At 56.2% G+C, this 7,814-nt stretch overlaps 1 non-coding gene across 1 annotated transcript; it reads right to left on the bottom strand.

The window, feature by feature from the left end:
* Window positions 1–300: 300 nt before the first annotated feature.
* On the bottom strand, window positions 301–382 carry TRNAS-GCU. Its single transcript has one exon. It is a non-coding gene; the product is annotated as a tRNA-Ser (tRNA).
* Between the last annotated feature and the right edge of the window lie 7,432 nt (window positions 383–7,814).

The following is a 7,814-nucleotide window of genomic DNA, read 5'->3' as shown; positions in this document are numbered from 1 at the left end:
GGCGGGGTAAGTGAGCGGCTGCGTGGTGCTCAGCTGGCGGCCAGGTTTAAAGCATGACACTAGGTTTGGAAAGTAATTCCAGGACGATTTTGCTCTACCATCTTCCTAGGGATCGTCCTTCTCTGCCTTCTTGTTCCTCTTGCCTATATGGAGACAGAAGAGGTTGATGTGTGTCCCGAGCCACTTCAAAAGCTTACAAGTTCTTTTTGGACAAGTCTCATGTCAAAATAGAGGCTTACTTGGGAACACACATCAAGCTGCTCACGCTTGGAAATTTTGACCAACCGCTGTTGGGCTGACCGACAAGGATGGGATTCAAACCCACGCGTGCAGAGCACAATGGATTAGCAGTCCATCGCCTTCACCACTCGTCCACCTTGTCAGCACACTGCTGCTGTTCCTGCCACTGCTGCCACTGGTGCTGCCACTGCCCCTGCTCCTGCTGCTCTTGCTCCTGCTGCTCCTGCCCCTGCTCCTGCTCAAGATGCCTACACCTTCTTGTACTGTTTGCCATGGGAGAGAAGGAGCCAAACTTCACCTTTAGCCTTCTGGGACTGGTCCGCTCTCCTGACAGCTGGACCGAGCTCCGGGGAACTTTTGGAAAGAGAAAATGTCTGAACAGCAGAGCTCCACACTCCTTCCCAGGAAAGAACACGGGAGAGTGACCCCAGAGGGGCTCAGTGCCTCCAAAGAACTTGAGCCTGACTTTGAGATTAATTCATCGCCAGCCACATTCCCCTCACATTCTGGAAGGATATCACAAGCTCATATGGACAGGAGTCACTCACACTTGACCGACTGCTGGAAATTTCACCAGGACAGAGCATGTGCCTCAGGCTCGGCCGTGGCATCTCTGTGCTGTTCCCCCTGGTGCTCACCCAGGGTCGCATCACAGGCTGCTTCTCTCCCAGCACAGCTACACAGTCAGGAATGAAGAGGGAGCAGAGGGGCACCATCCCCAATGAACACAACTCCTCCTTTTACCTGCCAGAGCTGCAGAGAGTGTAAACTACTGCACTGGTCCCCTGAGCCCAGACCGCTCTGAGCCGTGAAGGGCAGACCTTGACCTCAGGGAAATGGTGCAGAGGCCAGGCTTGCTGCCCCTGGTGGATCACAGAAATCTGGGTATGGGATTGTGCACTGTGGGATGGACATCAGTGGCAGGGCCATGGGAGCCTCTCTTTCTCCTCCGCCTGGTTAATTCTGGTCCTCGACAAGGGAGCTGTGTATGCTCTCTTGTTAATAATGCCTCTCACTAATCCATCAGTCTGTTCAGTCCCTGCTGTCATCAGTGCACCACAGGGACATGCAACACAAAATTTGGGCTCCATTCTTACTGTGTTCTGTGTCTTCTGAGGCTTGCCGGTGAGTAATGGGGCTCCTTCCACAAGAGCTCTCACACTAGACTGGCCTTGTCTTCATTGCTGTGGGAGGCCAGAGGCGAAAGGGGAGGACGATCTCTCCAACCAACACAGGAACCTAGGAGGAACTGTCATTTCACCAGGGGAGGAACTCTTTTGGGTACTCAGCTGGTTGGGATTGGAGAAGAGGGGAGAATGAAACATGACTCTCCTGCAAAGCTGATGCCTGCTGTCTTTAATGAGAAAGTCAAAGCCAGATGGAAAAGACGAGAGCTTAAGCAATGCAATTTGAAGGCTGAATAAAGCTCAGAAGAGCACTGCCATCGGAAGGAAAATCTCCACGGCAGGGATGCTTCTTTTCCAGTTCCCCTCCAAGGCTCTGGCAGTCATGTATCACCTAGACCCATTGCTATGGAAGGAAGGTGGCGGTATTACATGGGGAGCGTAAGGTAAAGCAGAGCAAGAGGGGCAAAGAGAGAGGCTTCCTTGGGAAGAGACGGAAGGCCAGCGCAGGCCCCTTCCTCCAGGCGGAGCGGTGGGAGCTCGGTTCCTCTGCAGACCAAGGCTGCGCTCTCGGGGCTGGCTCCGGGGCTTTCCTGGAGCCTCCTGGAGCTCGGCCACAGGCAGGCAACCCACGGGCTTCAGCACAAGAGATTGCCCCGTCCCAGGGCCCCGCAGAGCCCGCGGCCCAGACCGGACCACCCGAAGCCTCCCAGCCCCAGGGAGCCCCCAGAAGCGATGGGCACACTGCCAGCACTGAGAGAGCTCCCCACGGCAGCCGACGCGGTGGACCCCACGGCTGTGCTCTGAGGGAAGGAACTGAGGATTGGGCCCGGCAGCGTCACCATCACTGGCGAGGGCTGGATCGTAACGCTGGAATCGGCGCACCGGATGACGCACGGCTCGTTGCAGCTGTTAGCAAGCGGGGTTGAGCCGCAGGCGGTTGGCAGGCACGGGCTGTAGCACGACATGTCTCACGGAGGGAGGCTACCCTGCAAGACCGGGAGGGAGCAGGGGGCATTAGCTGCTGGGCCCTTTCAGACCCCCAGCTTGGCTCCTCTGACAACAAACCAGTGCCTAGGAGCTCAGCAGAGAGTGATTTTGGCATGGGACACGAGTCAAGAAAGCTGTGTCCAGCAGGAGGGCCTGCAATCCTGCCCTGCCATGCTTTTGGCAGAACACCATGAGGCACCCTCCTCTCCGTCGCCCTGAACCCCTTGCTGCCTGGTCACACCCTGCCGTATCTGAAGACCTCTTCTCTCACCTGCCTGGCGTGTCTCATCCACAGGGACCTGGTTGAACCTGGCCTGAGTTACTTGCAATGCCTCCATGAAATGCAGGGCCACGCTTGGTAAATGTTCTCAAAGGCGGAAGCAGTGGCATGGCCCAAGAGTTGATGGACCTCCAGTGTCTGCAGAGAGGGCCTTTCCATGCATTTTTGTGGGCCTGTGCTGGGTATTTGCTTGTAATTGAAGGGTGATCCGAGAGGCTCCATGCAAACGCAAGGAAGGTCCCCCTGTCCAAGCCGAGCTCCTTCACGGCCTATATATCAGCCGGCCTTGGCACACCCAGGCATGCTTGCCCCATGGAGGTACTCAGCTACCTCCGGTTGGTTGCTCTGTTACCAAGGGTACGTCTGCAAGCTGCGAGGATATTTCACAGCAACCCTTCTGCTCAGCCTTCACAATTTGGTAGGGAAGGCGCCCCAGAGAGAGTCCTCTGTAAGCCCCATCCCGGTATGAGGAAATGGATGCCAGGTTTTCCAGACGGCTTAAGCATAGCCTTGATGCCGTGGACTTAGTCAGGGAAAGATTTTCTACTGCAGACCAAGAGGCTCCCTCTTCCCGGCATCGGGCTGTGTACTCCCCGATCATCAGCCCTCGTACCAGCATCAATTTGTTCACTCAGACAAATAGGTCTCCTTCTCCCCGCCCCCACCCTCAAGACCCCGGGTCTTGTCAGGTCAGGCTCCTCTCATCCACTCATCCACACAGGAGGGCACATGTCTGAGTGAAACGCAACAGGGTTCCTGAAGACAGCAGCCACTATGGAACAAGACGTCTGTGGTGGCACTTACTCCCCTGAGGAAGCTTCTCGTCATGCCAATAATGCAAAAGGAGCATTGCTGAACTGCGGATGGTGGAGGAAGTGCCCAGTCGTTGGTTAAGAGAGTGCTGGCCATACGTGCCACGAGCCTCGGAAGGAACCACGGCTTGCAGAGAAACCAACCGATGCCCTGTTTCACACCCTAGACCATTCTCCGAGGACAAGGGAGGACAAATGCATGCAGCCCTCTCCCACGAAAACTGTCTTGCCAACTGAGGAGACACGGGGCAAAATGAACTGACACTTACCAACTTCACAGAGCAGAGGAAGGCGCGAGGAGACGGTAGAGGAGCTGGGAGTTGGGCACACTTTTATACCGTGGCCCAGAGCCCCGGGGGAGCTGAAGAATGACACAAACACGAAGCAGGCTGAGAAACAGCAATTTTGGCTTCTCAGAGCTCTGCTGGGAGATGACAGGCGTGCCTTCTTTGCCTGAGATGCTTGGCTCCTTTTTCATCCTGGGTAGGACTGACGTGGTTTTGCTAATAGCAATTATGTTTATTGCCCAGACCCACGCTCGTTTAAGGTCTCAGTCTAGTTACCGGTGAAGCCTTGCAGCAGATTCAGGCCACAAGTAGGCATTGTACTTGTCCTGACCTTCCTGGGGAACATGGCCACCGCTGACATAGGACTTTGCCTGTGGAGCACGCCTGAAGGCCACTCAGACAAGTGTCTCTTGCACGGGCTGAGGCTGACCCTGAGCAACAGCAGTGCCTGCCGCCTGTGGAGTGGCTCGGAGCCCAGCCAAGCCTCTGCGGGATGGCTGTTCTGCTGAGGGACAAAGAACGGAGGAGACTCACGTCCCTGGGGTGATTCAAAGGTGATGGTCAGACAAGGCCCTCCTGCGGTCTGGAGAGAAACCCTGTTGTGTGCAGGGGTGGGGACACCGAGGCTAGTGCTGGAGTAGATCAGGCTACTCGGAGGCAGATCTCTGCTCCCCTCGGGCCTCGGTGGTGCACACGCTTTCCAGACTTGTAAAGGGAGCCCAGCAGTTCAGCTGTTGTCTTCAGTCAGGAAAGGCCAGAGTGTCTTTTTTGGGGAACTGCACAGCCCTTGCCTTGCCTGCCAGGACTTTGCTCATTACTCTCCTGAGGAGAAGCAACAGCCCTGGAGTGTGATGAAGGAGCCTGCTGACTCATGCCTGACAGAGAGTGGACGTGCTTGCTTCAGCACAATCTTCCCAAACAACACTCATCTGTGCATCGTTGCCGCGTGGCTTGTTCAGGTCACTGATGCAGAGGGTCTGGCTTGTTTTCCTTGGCTCAGGGATAAATTGGCACATTCAGAGCCATTTAATTGCAAGGTCACACCGGCAGACCACCTCGGAGCCACCCGTGCCTCACCAAAAAGTGCTGAGGCGCTATGAGAGACCTTGGATCCACCTTGGTACGGATCATGCATGCACGGGCATCAGGGGCTCTGGAGGAAATGAGTTCCGGTGTCCAGAGGGCCCTACGTGCAACCTTGTGTCCGCATCCCTGCAGAAATGCAGTTTTTTGTACAGTGTTGTCACGGCTGCTAGAGTCTTGCCCGACCACTTGGTGACTCCTTGAAATCCTGTCATGCTCCTTGGTGAAGCAGTAGCCAAGGGAGAACAGCACAGATATGCCCTGATGTTCCCACCGCCAGACATTTCTGGGAGCACGGATCAACGCGAGGAAAGTTGTTGCCCCTATGTGTCCGCGGCCTGGGAGCCTGCTTTTTTGGCAGATGGGTGTGACAGACCACCGGACTGAGGTTGCTGTACATGCAGAAACAGGTCCCAGGAGTCAGTAGGCTACCAGGGTGGGAGGCAGCCACCCGTGCCTCTTCCCTATGCAACGGGAAGTGCACTGGCAAAGCAGGCAGTGACTCTCCCTCCTGAGGGCTCTGAGGCTCCCTGGGGAACTTGAGAGGAAGTCGACCCCCAGCGTGCCATCAACTGAAGAGGACGGAAGTGGTTGCCTATCTCTTCTGGCCCCCAGAGCCCTGAGATGTGGCCCGTTGAGACATGGCCCAGCCCCACAGAAGGGGAACATGTTGCTCACAGCAATCTCCACAGGGGAAGTGGCCAGCAGGACCCAGCCTCGAGGGAAACTGCCCAAATGGGACGACCTGCCTTGTGGCTGTTCCGCTCCTGGCCAGTGCACTAATGGATGAGCGCTCAAAATAGTGACAAGCACCAGAAAATGCCAAGGGCCGTGGTGGGTATGGAGGGAAGTTGAGTACAGCGTTGCTGCTCCTCCCTCTCTGCTCTGCCTTGTGGCAATTGAGAGGTTGTGCAGAGAGGATCAGATGCCAGGACAGACAATCTGCTCCTCACATAGACTCCTTTGCCACCACACAGGAGCATGACACAGCCCATAATAGCTCCGCTACATCAGGCAGTGGGCGTCATCGCTGGGCTGCTCTCCTCCTTGGTCTGCCATTGTGCTCCTGCGGCTGGATGCGGGAAGGGTGGGGAGGCATTCCTCTACCGCACGAGGAGCCTGGCATTTGCTGCATCCGAGAAAAACTGGGGAAGCGGGAGAGGGCACATGTATCCACCTACCACAGCAGGCATGTGGTAACACCGGAGGGCAGGAAGCGGACAGCGCCTGCCCATCCTTGCTCCACAAGATGCCTTCTGCCTCGAACTGCAGCCACAAGAGGACATGTCCTTCCCAGGGCTGGCAAGGCAACCTAAAGCCAAAAGCACCCTCAGTCAAATGCCTGTGAGCTTACTCCTCAGACATTTTGACCTTGCACCCCTGGGGCTGACTACCCACTTTGAGAATGAGAATTCTGAGAATGAGAATTGACAGATTTCTATGGAACAGCACCTGTTTCTTTTTCCCTTTCTCCTTTTCCTTTTTATCTTTTTCCACTTTTTCTTGTTCTTTTTTCCCTTTGGTTTTCTTTTCCTTTTTGTTTTCCTTTTCCTTTCTTTTTCCTTTTTCCTGTTCCTTGAGGCTACCACAGAGCTACTGGCCCCTGTAGGCACGTTCCCAGTGCCCCCATCCCTTCACACAGTGGCAGTTCTCTCCACCTCACAGAGAGTCCTTCTTTGGCCTTCGTTTTCCAACCACCTCTGGGGATCTGAGTCCTCTCCCTTCCGTCTCCCTTGGCCAGACAGGCATCCAGCCGGGCTTGGCTGATTGCTGAGCCCTTCCGTGGCCCTGCGAGGCCTTGTGTTTCTCAGGGTCAGCCTCAGCCCTTCAACAGGAGACCCATGTGAGCGGCCTTCATCAGCAGTGCTCCACAGCTGAAGGACTGACTGAGATTGGTAGTCACGTTCCCCAGCAAGGATGTGCACAAGCCACACACAGGGCCCGGGGCTACTGAAGCCCTTTCCTCAGAACTGGCATGGGACCTCAAATGACCGTTGCTTTGAGAAGCCAGCATCTCATTGAATCTCTGTGCTCTCACCCAATAGGGAAACGCAGGCCAGGCCTTTCAGATGAAAGAGACAAGTTATTCATCTCTCGGCTGTGCTTTGCAAGCCTCAAATTGGTGTTTGTCAACGTGCTTCACAAAGAAGGGATGTCTCAGGTCTCCTGAGGCGCTGGTTCACCATATAAAAAGCCTGTGCCACTCCAGGCCCTTCTAGCCACATCTCTTCCCTTGCTCTCCACGGTGAACTTGGTAAGTCTGAACTCACTCCTTCTCCTCCTGCTGTCAGGATTTCTGTCAATGGGACTGCTTCCCTTCTGGGCGTGGTCCTTCTGATACGAGGTCCAGGCTTGAAAAGACACTGTGCTTCCCCCTTCTGGGAGGTGAGCTGGTGAGGGAAGAGGGAGAGCTTTGTTCCCTTCTGAGAGGGAGTCAGCTGGGCTCCTTTGTAGCAGTGGTCCTGCTGAAGCCTGAGGCTGGACGTCTAGTACCGTCGAATCACTCACCAGGTGCTTCCTCCCCCATCCACGATACAGCGAGTGGCCTTGGTCACTCTTGGCACATAAAGGAACATCCCAGGGAGATGTGGCCCTACCCAGGCACTGGTTTGTTGTCAGAGGAGCCAAGCTGGGGGTCTGAAAGGGCCCAGCAGCTAATGCCCCCTGCTCCCTCCCGGTCTTGCAGGGTGGCCTCCCTTCGCGAGACATGTCGTGCTACAGCCCGTGCCTGCCAACCGCCTGCGGCCCAACCCCGCTTGCTAACAGCTGCAACGAGCCATGCGTCATCCGGTGCGCCGACTCCAGCGTTGCGATCCAGCCCTCGCCAGTGATGGTGACGCTGCCGGGCCCAATCCTCAGCTCCTTCCCCCAGAGCACAGCCGTGGGGTCCACCGCGTCGGCTGCTGTGGGGAGCTCTCTCAGTGCTGGCAGTGTGCCCATCGCTTCTGGGGGCTCCCTGGGGCTGGGGGGCTTCGGGTGGTCCGGTCTGGGACGCGGG

This window comes from Tyto alba, unplaced genomic scaffold (assembly GCF_018691265.1).
Source record: "Tyto alba isolate M040663 unplaced genomic scaffold, T.alba_DEE_v4.0 Super-Scaffold_39, whole genome shotgun sequence".
NCBI lineage: Eukaryota > Metazoa > Chordata > Aves > Strigiformes > Tytonidae > Tyto > Tyto alba.
This window is presented reverse-complemented; position numbering and strand designations above follow the sequence as displayed.